Genomic DNA, 19,088 nt, shown 5'->3' with positions numbered 1-19,088 from the left:
TTATGGGGTCATCTCATTGATTCTTTACACCATTTATGTTGTGTCTGCATCTTAAGTGTGGCATGTGCTATGCAGTGGTTCAATATGTGTGTTATGTTATGTGGGCTTATTCTACACCCAGGGTATCTGTCATCTGTGATTCCATCCAACTCAGATCTTAGCTTTTAACTCAGCAGGACTGACTAATGTCCTGATCTAAGACTGGTAAAGTGAACTCAATCAGTCCTATTTAAAAGATACCCCTGATGATGCACGTCAGGAGGGGGGCTTGTAGTAGTAGCAGCAGTAGTAGTAGCTGTAACACTTGTTCCTTAGGTAGTCTGGCCAAATAGCCCCGACTCCCTAAGGAAGGCCACAGCCGAGACTGGGCTTTCCCACAGAGCTCTCAAGGAGTGTATGTTGTGTTGTTGGTGCAGGTGATTGCGTGCAATGCAGTCTTCCATAATGTGCTTAACAGTATGGGGTGCTGTGTTGCATCCTGGACTAGCATCAGCAACTGAGTCAACCAGTCTCATCTGATAACTAAGGGCTGGATGATGCCCACATCTCAGCCTGGCCAGGTGGGCCCTGTCCTCACGAGGAAGGTATGATTCAAAAGGATGGATATTAGGAGGCCATGTGTGCAGCTGTGTGTTGTCTTTGAGTGACTGAATGGAGTGGTAAGTGACTTGAGCATGGATATACTTCTGGACGCTGGTTTGAGGCTGGCAAGGGGGGAAAGATGACAGAATTTGTGCATGATATCGTGTGCCAGGTGTTGTTTGATGTAATTTGGTGTGTGTGGATGTGCTGCTTGTGGAGGCTGCGGCAAGAATTTGTGCGCCTCTCATGTCTAGATGATCCTTGACTTTGAGGACTCTGGTTTCTTGGTGTAGGTGGTCTGTAGGTGTTGTAGCTGTGCAGCCCATGATTATTTTTAAGAACTTGTTCTGTATGGTCTGCAGGGTGTTGTCAAGTGTTTCAGTGTGGTTAGAAGCCCAAGCAGGGCTAGCATAATTCATCACTGAACGTATATATTGTTTGTCTATTGCTGTGGTGGTTACTTTGTTGTGTCCGAATGTTGTATGGCAAGCGACCTTAGGACATTGCATCTTGGTGAAGTGAGCAATGAGAACGCTTGGGATGAAGGAGCAGCTGGTTAGGGTGGTTATGGCCATGCATGTGGGTACTCACACCCATGTAAGAGTGAATGGAGATTTGAGTGATGAGTTTTCCGGGAATGTTGGTGTGTATCAGGGGCCAGTTTTGAGTCCCTTGTTGTTTATCATGGTACCTGAAGCCCTCTCACGTGACCACAGAAATGGACTCCCATGGGAGATGTATGCTGAGGATTTGGTGTTGACTGCAACAAAAGGGAGGCAGAGTTAGGAAGTGGAGAGACGGTATGGTGCACAAGGGCTTAAGAGTGCCATCACCATCATCATCCAATCCTGTGTTGCCCCACGGGGAGCACAGGAGCCCAGGTCTAGGCAAGTGGGTCCTGACATTTAAGATGAGAATGACCAGCCTCACTCATCCCTGCGTGGCATTACGTGAGCAATAAACCCCAATCACCCTTTGGATATAAACCTGCACAGGCTCAATCCGATTGGAGAGCCTTAATTACCCACTAAATCACCAGGTGCCATAATCTGGTTATATGGTTACCACCCAGTGTATTAAATTATTTCATGGTGTACAGGAAACTATTTGGCTTGTCACTCAGCGTAGAGTCACCCATAGATAGAAGAAAGACAAATGAAGGAAGAAAAGAAAGACAAGAAGAGGAAGGGGGGGAAAGAAGGAAGGAAAAGAGGATGAGGCAGTCACTCGATTGCAGCACTACATCAAGTGGGTGGATGGTGAGCACCCCCACCTACGGTACCATTAATGCAGATAAAACAGAAGTGATGATATCTAGGGTTGGTGATGGTACTGTCAAAGAAGAGGGAAAGTGGCCATGTGCATTTTGTTACAAGTACATGGGAAGTAATTTTATCTTGTGCAGTGTTTGTGATAAGTGGGTGCACAGATGTAGTGGTATTAGAGGGAGACTGAGAGATAATGCTGATTTTCCATGAGCGGCATATCAGGAACAGCAAGTGGAGATTGTCAGGCATGAAAGGACTGAACTTGTTGGTGAGTCTCTTGAGTGTGTTGAAGAGTTTTGTTACATGGAAGACATGTTACGTGCTGGAGGTGGGGCTGGAGCTAGCTCTGTGGCTAGGGTAAGAAGTGATTGGAAGAAGTTCAGGGAGCGGTTGCCTCTCCTGACACTGAGAAGGCTTTCCCTACATGCCAAGAGATCTTTGTATGCAGCATGTATTGGGAGTGTAATATTGTATGGTAGTGAGACCAGGGCAGTAAAGGAAGAGGATATCTGCAGGCTCAAACATACAGAAATGACAACGACTAGGTGGATGTGCAATGCATCCTTGCGTGCAAGACCTGGGGGGGCTGGGTTTATGATGGAAGAGTTGAGAGGTAGGATAGGACTGGAGTGTATTGGTGTTGTGACGAGGAGAGGTAGATTGAGGTGGTTTGGGTATGTGGAGAGGATAGGGGATGATAACTGGGTGCAGAAAGTGAGAAACGTTAATACTGAGCGTGGGGTGTGAGGGGTAGACCAAAAAAGATGTGGGACGAAATCATTATGTGTGACCTCTGGGTTAAGGGACCGAACAGAGGCTGCCATAGATCAAGCAGCATGGAAAGCTGCGATTGGGTGACCAAGGCTGACGCATGCAAGCATGTTGGAGCCTTCAAAAATGAAACGAAACAAATGTTTGTGATGTGTTGTTTAAAAGACACTGATGTATGTTACACCAAGTGTGTGTGTGTGTGTGTGTGTGTGTGTGTGTGTGTGTGTGTGTTTTTCTGCTGTCCAGTTTGTGAGAAGGGTCACTGTAGATTTGGCTGGGGCTATTTTGAGTCTGTTTTTGGTGAACTATTTGTGTAGTGTAGTGTGGTAGGGTTGGAGGATGTGTGCCGCTATGTTTGCGTTTTGGTGTGTACATGTAAGTGTTATGCTGTGTGCACAGGAAGCTATGTGTATCTGTGGTGTGTGGGGTGTGGGTATGTCGTGCATGTATAGAGGACACCATCTGTGAAGTTTCTGATGTTTGATGACTGACTGGTAAATGTTACATGTGCACATCTGCCTGCTAAGTAGTTTGCCCGCCATCTTTTTGTGTTATTGTGCATGTGTGTGTTGAACATTTTGTTTGTAAGGTTACAGCAGGGGATGGCATCAAAAGCTTTGCTAATGTCTAGTGTGACTAGGAGTGTTCTGTGTGGTGACTTACGTGAACTGATGCCATCAAAGACTCTGTGTAAGGTCGGTACGAGGAGTGTTTGTGGAGTGTAGCAGCCTAAAACCTGTTGTGATGAAGCTAGGGAGATGTGAGGTGTTACTAGTTGTAATACTAGTTGTTCAGTGACTTTGGAGGGGGTGCAGAGGAGTGTGATGAAGCGGTGTGGGAAAGACACTGTGGGGTCTTTGTTGGGTTTGAGGATAGTGATAACATTACCATGCTTCCAGATGTTGGGTATTATGTTGTCAGTACATCTGTAGTTTGATATGTTGGTGAATGCTTGTATGTCTTGTGGTCCAAGATGTTTAAGGTGTATGTTGTTTATGTTGTCTGGGCCAGGGCCAAATGAGTGCTTAAGGCTGATAATGATGTGCTTCGTTTGGTTGCAGGCGAAGGGTGCGAAGTCTGGGTCTTTGGGGAACTGTCTCTTGTGTCGGATGACACGTTGGTTGTCGCAATGGGGGTTTAGATGACTGACATGTGAAAGGTGATTGATGAGAGTATTTGCTTGTTTTCTGTTTGAGGGTATGGTGTCTGTTGTTGTGATGGCAGCGTGTGATTGTATAGTGTTACTGTTGGAGAGTATGATACTGTTTAGTGTTTTGCAGAGTTTGCTGGTGTTTGTTTTGTGATTAAGTGTCTAGAGATAATTATTCCAATTTAGTGTTTGCTACTCTGATATTTTACTGTTTATCTGAGCACTGAGTGGTTGTATTTGTAGTACAATGTCTTGTGTATGGGGTGCTGGGGAGTGTTGCACTGTGTCGCATTGACTGATGAGGCCTTGAATTTCTGGTGTGAAGCTGGGATTGTGTTTCTTTCTGTTGCCTCCAGGCATGTGTCTTTTGTCTGCATTTTGAATAACTGTACTGAAAATGTGCACAGCGGTGTGGATGTTCGTGATAGGTGTTCAATGTTTCAAAGTGTTGTTCTGTTTCACTTGTGAAGGCCTTCCAGTTACCTCGTTTACAACTGGTGTGTGTGTCTGTGGCTAGCTGGGGTGATTCTCATTTTGGCAGTGATGATGATCAGAAGATGGTCAGAGCCAAGGGTTTCTACCATTCTCCAAGATGTTGTGGGGGTGAGGTTTGGGGAGCAAAAGGTGATATCTGGGGAGGATGAGAGGAAGAGGGCTTGGTGTGCTATATGGGTATGTTAATTAAGACTGCTGAGGATGAAAAGATTATCTGTTTGGGATTGCATTACCAGCCCTCTGTTCGTGTCAGGGTTGTTGGAGGGGGGGCTTCTATTAATGTGCAGTGTTCTAATCAAGGCAGTGTTGGTGTGATGGTTGCGAAGAAATAGGTGGAATATGTAATGAATGGTATGAGAGTAAGCGATAGGATATTGGTAGTGAAAATTCTGTTCGGTAGAAGGACAGATGCAATTATATCGGCATATGCTCCACAGGCAGGATTGGATGAAGCAGAGAAGGATAGATTTTGGGATGATTTAATACCGGTACATGTAGTGGGTGGTATGCGGGATGATGAGATAGTGGTTTTGGGAGGGGATTTAAATGGTCATGTAGGTGAAGCAGCACAAGGTTATGAAGGAGTGCATGGGGGATGTGCGTATGGTATAAGGAATGCAGAAGGGGAAAGGATACTTGAGAGTGGGGAAGCAACGGACATGATTGTGTGCAACACATATTTTAGGAAAAGAGACAATAGGTTAATTACGTATGAGTCTGGGGGAAATAGCAGTCAGATAGATTATTTTCTGGTTAGGAGGGCCGATAGGAGGTTAGTGAGGGATGTTATTTATAGGAAGTGAGGAGTGTGTGCAGCAGCACAAACTACTGATTTGTGATATGGTGCTTAAAGAACAAGTGATGAAAAAGAGAACTTATGTACCCAGGAGGAAAATATGGAAGCTGAAAAACCAAGTAGTAAAGGATGCCTTCTATAGCAAGTTGAGGAGAGTGGTGGCTGAACAGAGAGCTGTAGACAAAGGCATTAATGAACAGTACAGAGCCCTCAAGAACAATCTCTTGAGAGTTACTGATGTAACATGAGGTTGGACAAGAGGACCACCAAGACATAAAGTAACTTGGTGGTGAGATGAGGGTGTAGAAGCTGCAGTTAAGGAGAAAAGAAGGCTTTTCCAGGAATGGAAGAAGGGTGGTAGCAAAGAGGAATATTTGGCTGCCAAGTATAGGGCTAGAAGAGAGGTATACAGGGCAAAGTATGAGTCACAGAGACTTTTACTTGATAAACTAAATCATGGGGAAAGGAAAAATATGATATTTAGGGTGGCAGGTCAGGTGAAGAGGGATAATTGGGATATTATAGGTGAGCAGTGTGTGAAGAATGATGAAGGAAGGGTAGTGGTGAACAGTGAGGATATTAAAGATGCATGGAGAGAGCATTATAACCGGTTGTTGAATGAGGAGTTTGACTGGGACAGAGAAGGTTTGGAGTCAGCAGATCCAGTGTTTGGCCCTTGGCCTTTGAATGAAGCTGCTGCTGTGAGTGAGGCAATAGGCAGGATGAAGGTGGGGAAGGCAGCAGGTGTGTCTGGGTTGACTGCCGAAATGTTGAAGGCCTCAGGCAATATAGGGATGAAATTAGTCACTGACAGTGGCGTCACCAGGGGGGGGCTTAGCCCTCCCAAATCAAGGACTCAGCCCCCCAAAAATTGCAGCCCCCCCAAATAATAATAAAAAATCACCAGCTTACATAGTATGCTTGAAGCTCAGGATTGACCCACCTAGCTTTCCCCCAACCCTCTACCGCCAATCCACTTTTATTTGTGCATCCATATTAGTTTAATACAATATTATTTATAGCTATATAATGTGATTAGTTATTCACAATTTACGTGAACCTATGACTCAAATCATAATAGTTATAATATATTAGTTTCCCATATACTTTTTCCAAGCTTAGTTTTCTTTGCAATATATTTATTGCACAAAGAATGCAAGATTGTATTACATTTATCAGACTTTTTATATTTTTACAATATATAATATGGTATATATTAATCACGGAGCATTAAAATTGGATTATGCATCTAAAATATCTGATCTATGCAATTTTTCACAAATTCGAATATTCAGAGTATCGGAAGTCGGAACTCGGAATGTTTGTTTACATTGAGAAGTGTCTGTGAACTGTGGCTAGATCCTGTGTTGTTTTCGGTTTTATTTGAATGTATTGGTTTCAGTGACTGTATAGCAGTCACTATGTTCCGGTATATTGTTAGCCACCTCACTTTACATGTTCATTTTTGTTTTTACAGATATGAGATCTAGCCTATACTCTATACAAAGAGTCAGCAGTACTTAGTTGGTTCAGTCGACACTCGACTGTCAGAACTGAATGTCATTTCCCTTTTATAGGCTATTCTACAAAAATACATTTGCGGATATCAGCCAGCAGCCACTCAAGTGATGAAAAGGTCATCTAAAAATCCTCAGGGACAGGGTGACATAAGAAAATTCTTTCGCACCCGCACCTCCAAAGATGACTCAGATGAGTGCCGAGAAAAAGTGGCTGTTATTGGGAATGAGGTGCCAGAAGCAATCCCAGATAACCCCAAAGCTGAACCCATTCAGACATATTTAAGTAGCCCTATATCAAACTATTTCAGTAGTCATTTTATGAAGCTTAGGCCAGGATTTTTTTTATTGATTTATTTTTAAATTGACTAGGCCTAGGCTATTTCTCATTGTTGCAAATATATTTTTATAGAATAAATTTTTTTTTGTAATTTTGTTTTATCAAAATGGTTTTATAATGAAACTGCTTTATGAACTGGAGTTACTTGTTTTAGAATAATATTTTATAATTTTTGTTTTTTTGTGAATGGCTTTGTTTTCCTATCACAGTACTGGTAATGGAAGATAAATCTTGGCAATTGTATCTATATACATTGAATAAAGAACTTCTTTGAATTATCAAATTTAATATGGTAAGACTAAGAAACCGTTATGATACCACATAATACTAGCAATTGAAGAAAAACTATTATCTGCAAAAAAGCTTTATACAATTACCTTGTACTGGTACACATTATATCATAAGGCTTACTGATACCTGGTATTAGGCCCATCAATATTCATGTGTCCTATAAGCTTCTTATTAATAGCCTGTGAGACCTTATTTTACTTTTTCTTCATCTATAGGCCTCAAAAATGCCCCTAAAACTGCTCAATTTCCGAAAAAAATTTCCGGGGGGGGGCTTACAGCGCCCCCCCGTACCCCCCAGCTGCATAGGCTTGCTTCGCTCACCACCCGATCACCACCCCCCTTCTACCTACACCAGGGCTACAGCCCCCCAAAAATCTGACCCCTGGTGATGCCACTGGTCACTGACCTGATAAATTGGATTATTTATGAGTGTGTTGTCCCAGATGATTGGCTGAAGAGTGCAATTGTAAATGTGTATAAAGGGAAGGGTGATGCCCTGGAAAGAGGAAATTATAGAGATATAAAGCTTTTACATCAGATAATGAAGGTAATGGAGAGCGTTTTAGAGGGTATGATTAGAGAAAGAGTGAATATTGATGAGATGCAGTTTGGGTTTATGCCAGGTAGGGGGACCACTGATGCCATATTCATTGTTTGACAGCTTCAGGAAAAATATATTGGTAGGAGAAGGGATCTTTATTTTGTTTTTGTTGATTTGGAAAAGGTCTTTGACAGAGTCCCTAGACAGGTGGTGAAGTGGGCAATGAGAAAGCTTGGCTTGGAGGAGTGGCTGGTTAGGGTGGTTATAGCTATGTATGTGGGTGCTCACACCCAGGTAAGAGTGAATGGGGATTTGAGTGATGGGTTTTCCGTGAATGCTGGTGTGCATCATGGGTCGGTTTTGAGTCCCATGTTGTTTATCATGGTACTTGAAGCCCTTTCACGTGACTTTAGAAACGGACTCCCGTGGGAGTTGTTGTATGCTGATGATTTGGTGTTGATTGCAGAGAACAAAAGAGAGGTGGAGGAAAGGTTTAGGAAGTGGAGAGATGGTATGGGGCACAAGGGCTTAAGGGTAAATGCAGATAAAGTAAAAGTGATGATATCTAGGGTTGGTGGCAGTACTGTCAAAGACGAGGGAGAGTGGCCATGTGCAGTTTGCCACAAGGGCGTGGGAAGTAATTCCATCTTGTGCGGTGTTTGTGATAAATGGGTGCAAAAGAGATGTAGTGGTATCAGAGGTAGACTGCGAGATAATGCTGATTTTATGTGTGCGGCGTGTCGGGGAGAGCAGGTGAACATTGTCAGACGTGAAAGAATTGAACTTGCTGGTGAATCTCTTGAGTGTGTGGAAGAGTTTTGTTATTTGGGAGACATGTTGTGTGCTGGAGGTGGGGCTGGAGCTAGATCTGTGGCTAGGGTGAGAAGTGGTTGGAAGAAGTTCAGGGAGCTCTTGCCTCTCCTGACATTGAGAGGACTCTCCCTATGTGCTAAGGGGTCTTTGTATGCAGCATGTGTTAGGAGTGTAATGCTGTATGGTAGTGAGACCTGGGCAGTGAAGGAGAAGGATATTTGCCGGCTCAGACATACAGAAATGACAATGATTAGGTGGATGTGTAGTGCGTCCCTGTGTCCAAGGTCTGGGGGGGCTGGGTTCGCGATGGAAGAGTTGAGAGGTAGGATGGGACTGGAGTGTATTGGTGTTGTGATGAGGAGAGGTAGATTGAGATGGTTTGGACATGTGGAGAGGATGGGGGATGATAACTGGGTGAGGAAGGTGAGAAGTGTAAATATTGGGGGTGGGGTTACAAGGGGCAGACCGAGAAAGACATGGAACGAGGTCATTAACCCCTAAAACGCGGATCGTCGCTTTTGCGACGGTCGGCTCAAAGGACAAGACGGCGGGTCGTCGCGTTTGCGATTTGAGTTAATTTTGAATAACCGCGGGCAAGCAGGCTCAAGCCGGTATTGTCTCTCAGTCCCGCCACCCGTGAGCTACTTTTAGCACACTTGACCTTTGTACTACTGACCTCGGTTGTTGCCAAGTCTCATTTTTTTTACCCACGGACGCACCGATGCGCGGCCCTCCCTCGTCGTGCGATATGGCAACGCGCGGATGGCTGATACGTGTCAATCTGCGCCGTCATCTCGCAAGCACTTTTTGCTATTGGGAAACGCTTGTTTCCCCAGTTGTCACACTGTCATTTTTTCACGCGTCAGTCCACGCAAATCTGCCACGGTGACACCATGTCAGGCTCTAGCTCTTCTAGTTCCGTGCCTTCTAGCCCTCCAAAAAAGGGTTTTGTTACCTCTACGCCCTTCAAAACTTTACAAGTGACTACCAAGGGGCTAAGTGACTCGGCCATAGCATCTGAACTGTTGAAAGCCTCTATGGACTACGGCAGTGACGTGGGTGTTTTGTCTAGCCTGGCTGAATCAGAGACACAATCGAGTGCTGATTCAGCCCCGGAAGTGATGATTTCTGTGCCCAGGAAACTGTGACTGTGCCCAGCACCTCTACAGGGAAGGCCCGGTGAAAATGGGGCTCGAATATGGAAAAGGAGAGAAAAGGAAGAGGAGCGGAGACAGCAGTGCACCGGCATTGTCCACTACGCCCGCCACACCACCGCAAGCCCGCCACGTTCTCCCAGCCCTCTTCTCTCGTCCTCCTCGTCTGCTGTCCTGTCTCCTGAGTCATCGGAGTCTCCATCACCACCGAGAAAGGAAGTAGACGAGGCAATGTTAGGTATGAGAGGTTATCGTAGGCCTAGTGTTCGTGTGAGTAAAGTTAAGTCCCCTAGGCTAACTCCCACTAGGCAACTCAGGAGTCACGCCACGCGGTGACCTTGACCCAGCGATAATCTCCCTCCAACCACCACCACCACCACCACAACACCAACACGGCCTGGGATAACCTCTCCCTTACCTACTATTGCCCAGCCTGCCTCACCCACTCCCACACGACCTGCCTCACCCCCGCCGCCCCAAGCACCTCCCAGCCTAGGCAGGGAACTTTAGATGCTTTTGTGTGGTCAGAGGGATCAGATTTTGTGCCTGAAGATCTGCCCTTTGACGAAAGTGAGTGTGGACTTCAGGCTGACTTCCCTGTGGACGACGATGGTGAATGTGTTGACTACCTGTTGGCCTTCCTTGACGACGAGGTTATGGAGCACATCTGTACCGAGACCAACAGGTACGAGGGGCAATGTGCATGGTCGCGAAGAGGTGGTGAGGCTGCGACGCCATCCACGTCGCGGATGGCATCATGGGTGCCTTTGACGATCCGCGAGCTTTTTGTATTTATTGCCTTGATGTTGCTTATGCCGCACAACTGGAAGCATAAGTTGGAAGAGTACTGGGGTTCCGACGAGCTGTGCCCAACACCAATATTCAATAAATACATGAGCCGCGATCGTTTTAGGCAGCTGATGACTTATCTTCACTTCGCGAATAATGATGAGCCTTCCCAAACTGACCCATTATGGAAAGTGAGGGGAATCCTGAACATGATCAAAGATAAGTGTACGAGGTTCTTGCGCCCTTTCAAGAAAGTCGTGATTGACGAGTCTTTGGTATTGTTCAGGGGCCGTCTTCGGTTCGTCCAGTACATTCCAAGCAAACGCCACCGCTTTGGAATCAAGTTTTCGTGCTGTGCGACTGCAAGACGGGGTTCATCCCTTGACTTCGTCATCTACACCGCCAGCAATGTCGACTTGGATAAGACTGACCCCCTTGGATTCTCTGGTTCTGTGGTGAAAGTGCTTTTGGAAAAGTACTTTGGCGAGAATCATGTCCTGTATACGGACAATTATTATACAGCTCCAAAACTCGCCAAGTACCTTTCTGAACACGGCGTCGGCTCCTGTGGCACTGTCAGAAGTAACAGGGCACATTACCCTGCCTTCCCAGAGGCTGAAAAGTCAAAGCGGGAGACGTGCACCTGAAGAAATCTGACAAGATGCTTGCGATCAGGTGGCATGATAAGAGAGTCGTGAACATGCTCACCACAGTACACAAGGGTGAAATGCTGGCAACAGGGAAGGTCGACAGAAGGACTGGCGAGCCTGTGATGAAGCCTGATGCTGTAATTGACTATAACGTCAATATGCGGCTGGTGGACAAGTCGGATATGATGATTGGAGAGATTGACTGTCTGAGGAAAAATCGTCGTTGGTACAGGAAGGTGTTCTTGCACTTGATTGACATGTGCATGTTGAACGCCTTCATCCTGTATAAAATCAAGAACAGGAAGCCAGCCAACTACTCTCTCAGAAGATTCTCCAAGACTTGTGTCTACCAGCTGCTTCAGCGTTATGGCCAGGTGCTTTCAACAGGTCCCAAACGCCACCCTCACACACCTCCAGACCGCCTACAGTGTATGGCCTACCTTCAGCGACACCGCCTGGAGCCACTGCCAGCCACTGCACAGAGGGAAAGCACTGAGGAGGTGTCATGTGTGCAGCCACACTACCAGGCAGGAAAGAACTTTTAGGCGCACCTCCTCCTTGCAGTGCAAAGAGTGCAAGTTCCCCTCTGTGCTTACCCGTGTTTTTTCGACTACCACAGCCTAAGTAGATTTTGAAAATAAGGGTAAAAATATTGGGAAAAATACTGAGAGTGACAGTGATAATATTGTTTAGTTTTCTTTTACGTGCTGACAGTGACAGCCTGATGAGTGTAAATTAGTGTATGTACTTGTAAAAGCACTGACAGTTACAGTGTTTTTTGTTGTAAATAATTGTACATAGTAATCATATAAGTATTGCGAGTGACAGTCACTCCAGTGTAAAAAGATAAAAGCATATTTTCCTATTCTATGTTCTGAAAGTAAAAGTTTTTTGTGTATAAAATATTATTTTTATAACACTGGACAGTGACACTGATGAATAAGGCAAAAAAAAAAAAAAGATACAGTGAAAGTGAGCGATAGAAATGAAGTGCGAGTGGCCGACAGGAGCGAGAATAAAGTGCGTGCCGTAAGGCTGAATAAACTCGCCGCAGTGGTCTTCCTCATTCCCAGTCCACAATACTGGCAGTGACATTGATTTTTATTACCGTAATAGTGACAGGCAAACGTTTGCGAAGTCCTATGATGGAAAAAAAAGGAGTATACGTGTTTTTGCCGAGAAAAAGGCAAATGTGACAATATTGACGGGAAGATCGCCACCGCGCTGCATGTCGGCCGTGCGCTCTGTCCATTTTAGCCTTATTTTCAGTTCTTATTTACAAATACGGATTCCAAACAACCTGTACGTTGTTGTATAAAGTGTACTGTGACAGACTGAGGCTGTGGTAGAAAGAAAACCGGGTTTCTGGAGGTGTGAGAGTGAAGACTTTGTTACCCAACTTTGCAAGTCTTCACAAGTCCTTGGGTAGTCAACGAAGGCTCAACATGTGGCTCAGGAGATAGCTGAATGTAAGTAATATATGCCTTAAAAATTTTAATGCTCTAGGGTTAATCTATGATTTTTGGCTAATATTTTTCCACAGGTACTCAGACCCCGCTACAACCCCGCCACAGGGGGGGGATCGCGCGTACACAGCCGCGTTTTAGGGGTTAAGTGTGACCTCAGGGTTAAGGAACTGAACAGGGAGGCTGCAATAGATCGTGCAGCATGGAGAGTCGCCATTAGGTGACCAAAGCCGAAAAGCATGTTGGAGCCTTTAAAAACGAAAACGAATGAAAACGTTGTACTGCCCTGCACATGAAACGAATATGCAGGTGTTTCTTCACTCCTGGTGTTGGAGTATCAGGAGTGGGGATATTGTTGAAAAGGGTTTGGCAATGTTTGTGTGGTAACCTTATAAGCCTAATTTGTTGTGTGACTCTGTCATATAATTGACAGGGATGCTGTATGCAAGCACTAGCTGCCACATAAAACTGTGTGCCTCTCATGTCAAGATTTTCTGATGACTCATTTCAACGTGTAGGTAAAAACTCTAGGAGTCGTTTTAGTGCAGCCTGTGACGATTCACAGAGCATTATTCTGTGAGGTCTAAAATGTGTTGTAGTAAGTCGTACACAGAATGGAGGACTCATTTCACATTCTGCAGTCCAAAGTCTGTCACTTAGTGCCTTAACGGCGATGTTGGCCAACGCTGTCCTGTGTCATGTTCCATGAGCAGAGACATCAGTCATAATACAGTTAACCCATTCTGTCAGACATGGTGCATGTCTTTCTTCAGTCTTTTTTTTTTGGGGGGGAGGGGGGAATATCATTACTTACCTTTACAGAAATATTCTCCCCAGGCTGTATGAATTACAATTTTTCTCTTGCCCCTTTCCAGGTGGGTATATCTGTATTATTTCATTCTGGCTTCTGCCAACTGATTTTTTTCTATCTATCTATCTATTGCCAGACGCCTCAATCCCGTTTGGGGTGGCCACAAACAAATCGCCTCCAAGTCGCCCTGTCCCCCGCCATTTCACTGCCCTGCTCCCAACTCACACCCCCCTCTCTCATATACCTCTCCACCCCATCCCTCCATCTCATCCTCGGCCTCCCCCTCCCTCTTCCCCCCTCCACCTCACTCACATACACTCTCCTCGTCAGTCTTTCACCCTCCATCCTCTCCACATGGCCAAACCACCTCAGTGTGTTCCTCATAACGCTTCCTATCACATCCACATCCACACCACAACGCTCCTTTATATCCTCATTCGTCAGCCTGTCTCTCCACGTGACTCCACAGGCTCCTCTTAAATAACTCATTTCCACTGCTCTCACTCTTGACTTGTGTCCTTCCAACAATGTCCAAGCTTCACTTCCGTACGTTAGAGTTGGTATCACAATACTGTCATGTAGTAACTTTTTCACTTCCATGCTCACTTCCCTGTTTCTTATCAATGCTTTCAAGGAACCAGCAACCTTTCTTCCCTGCTGTACCCTTTCAAGCACTTCACCCTCCAAACCTCCATCCTTACTCATCACACTACCCAAATACTTAAATGTACTAACATTTTCCAATTCCTCACCATCCAACCTCGCTGTACATTCACTGACTTCACCTCTCTCAAAGACCATCACTTTACTCTTTCCTACATTCACCTTTAGGTTCTGTTTCTTACACACTCTCTCAAACTCATCCACCAAGCCTTGCAGCTCCCCTTCGTCTTCACTCAACAACACAGTATCATCTGCAAACAACAGTACAGGGAGTTTCCAAACACTATCCTCTCTCACCAGGGCCACTCCAACATCCACTACCCTACCTTGTACCTCTTTTATTACCCCATCCATGTACAGACTGAACAACCATGGAGACATGACACATCCCTGTTTCAAACCAACTTTCAAAGAGAAAAATTCACTTAGTTCACCATCCACACGCACTGCAGCCTTCGCACCATCGTTCATACTCTTCACAGCATTCAACAACTTCCCATCTACTCCATATATTCTTAACACTTTCCACAATCCTTGTCTATCCACCCTGTCATATGCTTTCTCCAAATCCATGAAAGCTGCATACAACTTCTTCCCCTTCTCTAGAAACTTTTCCACTAAACATCTAAGAATGAATATCTGATCTACACAACCTCTTCCCTTCCTAAAGCCTCCCTGTTCTTCTCCAACTAATTTCTCTGTTCTTTCTCTAACTCTGTCTATAAGTATCCTACCATACACTTTTCCTATTATATTAAGAAGACAAATGCCCCTATGATTACCACACACTTCTTTTTCCCCTTTCCTTTGTACAAGGGAATAATTATACCTGACTTCCAATCCTCCGGGACTCTACCTTCCTCCCAGGCCAATCTGCACATCTTCCACATCCATTCTACTATTATCTCTCCCCCATGCTTCAGCATTTCACCACACACTCCATCAATTCCTGGGGCTTTCCCCGATTTAACTTTCTTCATTGCTTCCACAACTTCTATCCTACTGATTTCTTCCTGTCTTCTCACCTCCCTCCTTCTCCCAGCCATTCCCCAGCCACTTATACTTGCATTACTTCCATCCTCTACGTTCAACAATTCCTTAAAGTGTTCTCTCCATCTGCTCACTTTTTCTCCCTTCTCCATTAGTAATCTACCATTTTTATCTTTCACTCCCATGCTAACTTCACTTCCACCCTGTCTTACTCTTTTCACTTCTCTCCAGAACATTTTCTTACAGTCCCTCCACTTTACACTCAAATTCCTTCCAAATTCCTCATCCACTCTCTTCTTACTCTCTCTTACTAATCTTTTCACCTCTCTCTTTCTTTCCACATATAACTCTCTCTTCCGCCTCTCAACTTTTTCCACGCCCCTATTTCTCATCCATTCATTGTATGTTTTCTTCTTTTGTGCCACAGCCTGTTTCACCTCTTCAGTCCACCACGCTGTTCCTTGCACCCCCCTCCGTCTTCTCTTCCTTCCACACACCACATCACATGCTGCACATATTTCTTCCCTAAATATCTTACACACACCTTCCACATCTCCCATCTGCTCCAATTCATATTTGCCCAATCGTTCCTCCACTTCTCTCTTATACTCTGCCTTTTTCTCATCCTCTTGTAACCTCTCCACTCTCCTTGCAACTACTCCTTCCTCTCGTCTTTCCCTTCTTCTATTCCTCCATCTTACTTGCATCCTAATTCTGGCCACCACCAAGTAGTGGTCAGAAAGTCCACTCCCCCAACCTCTATACACTCTTGATTTTTTTCAATTATGGTTAAACACACCCACTATCTTTGACATCTCTAATTATTGCTGCAAAACGGCCGAAAATTACAATACAGTAATCCCTGGGATTATCCAGACGTCCATTATCCAAAGGATCCATTACCCGGATGCTGTGATCTGGCTGTATTAAACCATTAAACATTTTCCCATTTGATCAGGGCAAAAACGGAATCTAAAGGTGAATGTAGGGAAGAGTAAAGTGATGGTCTTTGAGAGAGGTGAAGTCAGTGAATGTACAGCGAGGTTGGATGGTGAGGAATTGGAAAATGTGAGTACGTTTAAGTACTTGGGTAGTGTGATGAGTAAGGATGGAGGTTTGGAGGGTTAAGTGCTTGAAAGGGTACAGCAGGGAAGAAAGGTTGCTGGTTCCTTGAAAACAGTGATAAGAAACAGGGAAGTGAAAAAGTTACTACATGACAGTATTGTGATACCAACCCTAACGTATGGAAGTGAAGCTTGGACGTTGTTGGAAGGACACAAGTCAAGAGTGACAGCAGTGGCAATGAGTTATTTAAGAGGAGCCTGTGTTATGAGTCCATATTATAATTACAAATTATAATAGATAGATAGATAAATAGGTAGATAGACAGCTCCATGCGGGCCTGGGAAAGGGAAATGATCTTGCAAGTTAACTGAGGAAATGTTGACGACAGATAGGAAGTAGCAGAGTCAGGGGATGATGTAGGTAGTGTGTCAGCAAGATAGCAGGGGAACAAAGCCTAGTGACATACACACATACTCACACACAGGTTTTTGGAACTTTCCAACCACAGTGTCACACACATGACACGACCCCTGTTTCACCAGAATTTAGGAAAGAGAGCTCAGAAGGAGGCTAGCATTTGAACCGACAGGTAGTGGAGAGAGTGAACAAGAAAGAGGGGCTCAACTAGACTTACTTATTATATTGTCTCAGTAAGACATACCCTGCTCAACTTAGATTTCTCTGAAGATAATAAATTAAGATCAACTCACTGTATTCATCTTTAATTCCAACTACAAGAAATCGAGAGTGACAACTAAACAACAAACCTTCTCTACAAGTAACTACAAAGTCTTTAATGACACCTGTGGAGTCACATGGAGAGACAGGCTGACGAATGAGGATATAAAGGAGCGTTGTGGTGTGGATGTGGATGTGATAGGAAGCGTTATGAGGAACATACTGAGTTGGTTTGGCCATGTGGAGAGGATGGAGGGTGAAAGACTGACGAAGAGAGTGTATGTGAGTGAGGTGGAGGGGGGAAGAGGGAGGGGGAGGCCGAGGATGAGATGGAGGGATGGGGTGGAGAGGTATATGAGAGAGGAGGGTGTGAGTTGGGACCAGGGCAGTGAAATGGCAGGGGACAGGGCGACGTGGAGGAGATTTGTTTGTGGCCACCCCAAACAGGATTGAGGCGTCTGGCAATAGATAGATAGATAGATCAGGGCAAAATGCTTGCATCTGGGTGGAAATTATGATCATGCAAACATTTTCGCCTGCATGGGAGGGAATAGCCCGGCGGCGCCGCATTGTTCACCCAGTGTCAGCTAGAGACCCTTCGGTTGTTCCCAGTTCCCGCCCGGCGACTGTGTAGTGAACAGCTCCTCTCGAACAGCTGTTATGGCAGTGCACGTGGTGGCTTTGTGGTTGTTTCCTACCTGCTTCATGCTTTGCTATTCCTTGCATGCCGCTAGACCAAATGGGATGTATGGTAAGGTGCAACAGCTTCACCAGCTGCAGTGCAACTGTCAGAATCAAGGAACTAGTGGGTTCTTCAGCACGATGCCCTGCGAGGAATATTGAGTGCTGACGTTGCTTTTATCCTAGTTTACTGTACTGTACCATGATTTTATTCCATTTTACCATTATATTTTGTGTGCCCACTGCATTTTTTTTGTGTAGTCGTTTCTTTTTGTGTCACTGCAGAGCATGGCACTTCAATGGTGATGGCTTGTCTGTGGCTGATAGGTCTGCTCGACCATCTCACCAGTAAATGCTTGGCTGTGGTTCATATTTCAGAAACAGGAACAAGTGTTGTACGATATACCGTACTGGCCGTTTACAATGGCCTTCAAAGTTAGGTTATGTACGAAGGGGGGGCGGGGTGGAAGTCCATTGTCCGGACGGATCCACTTTCCGGACATGCCTTTAGCTCTATTACATCGGATAACTGAGGGATTACTGTACTTCAACTCGCCACCCAAAGAAACGACAAAAGCCACAAGGATGTTCTTGGAATCTCTTTACAAATGAAAGAATGTAGTTTTCCACTCACCCCCCCCCCCAACAGTACCCTTTCATTAAAGAAAGACAACTTACTAAAGATGAGCAACAAATAATGAACCTGGCTGGGATGAAGAAGTTCATGACAATGTATCACAAAAATCCTAAGGCTGACCCCAACTTCCATACAAAAACTCTAGAGGAAAATCCCCTGTACATAAATGACACGATAAAGTGAGATACTTCGCTTCATTTCAGTTAAAAGGACTCCAAAGTGCTTGCGCTTATTAGCCTCGGTCACTGAATGGCAGCTCTCCATGCTGCTTGATCCCTGACAGCCTCCCTATTCAGTCCCTTATCCCTGAGGTCATATTCTATGATCCCCACATATGTCTTTTTTGGTCTGCCTCTTGCAACCTTTTCACTTTCTGCACCCAATTAACATCCCCAACCACTCCATATGCCCATACCATCTCAATCTACCTCTCCTAATCACAATACCAATACACTCCAGACTCATTCTTCCTCTTAACTCTTCTATCATAAACCTAGCCCCCCCAGGCCTCGCATTCAAGGATGCATTGCACTTTCACATAACCATTGTCATTTCTGTACAACTAAGCCTGTGAATACCCTCTTCCTTTACTGTCCAGATCTCACTATCATACATTTCACTCCTAACACATGCCACATATAAAGACTCCTTTGCATGGAGGGAGAGTCCTCTCAATGTCATGAGAGGCAACAGCCCCCTGAGCTTCTTCCAACCACTCCCCACCTCCAGGACATAACACATCTCAAAAGTAACAAAACCCTTCCACACACTCGTGAGACAAACCAGCAAGATCAATCCTTTCATGCCTGACAATCTCCAAGCAAGATCAATCCTTTCATGCCTGACAATCTCCACACATTCTCCCCAACACACCACATATATGAAATCAGCATTATCTTGCAGTCTACCTCTAATACCACTCTATCTCTAATGCACCCTC

The 19,088-nt window shown here is 44.9% G+C and overlaps 1 protein-coding gene across 1 annotated transcript in view; it reads right to left on the bottom strand.

The window, feature by feature from the left end:
• The window catches only part of Dip-C (dipeptidase C), a 237,422-nt gene that overhangs the window by 70,843 nt on the left and 147,491 nt on the right, over positions 1 to 19,088 (bottom strand). The gene's annotated exons all lie outside the window — the stretch shown is intronic.

The sequence above is a fragment of the Coenobita brevimanus genome, chromosome 110, assembly GCF_032717465.1.
Source record: "Coenobita brevimanus isolate Jiangsu-jjx chromosome 110, ASM3271746v2, whole genome shotgun sequence".
Lineage (NCBI taxonomy): Eukaryota > Metazoa > Arthropoda > Malacostraca > Decapoda > Coenobitidae > Coenobita > Coenobita brevimanus.
This window is presented reverse-complemented; position numbering and strand designations above follow the sequence as displayed.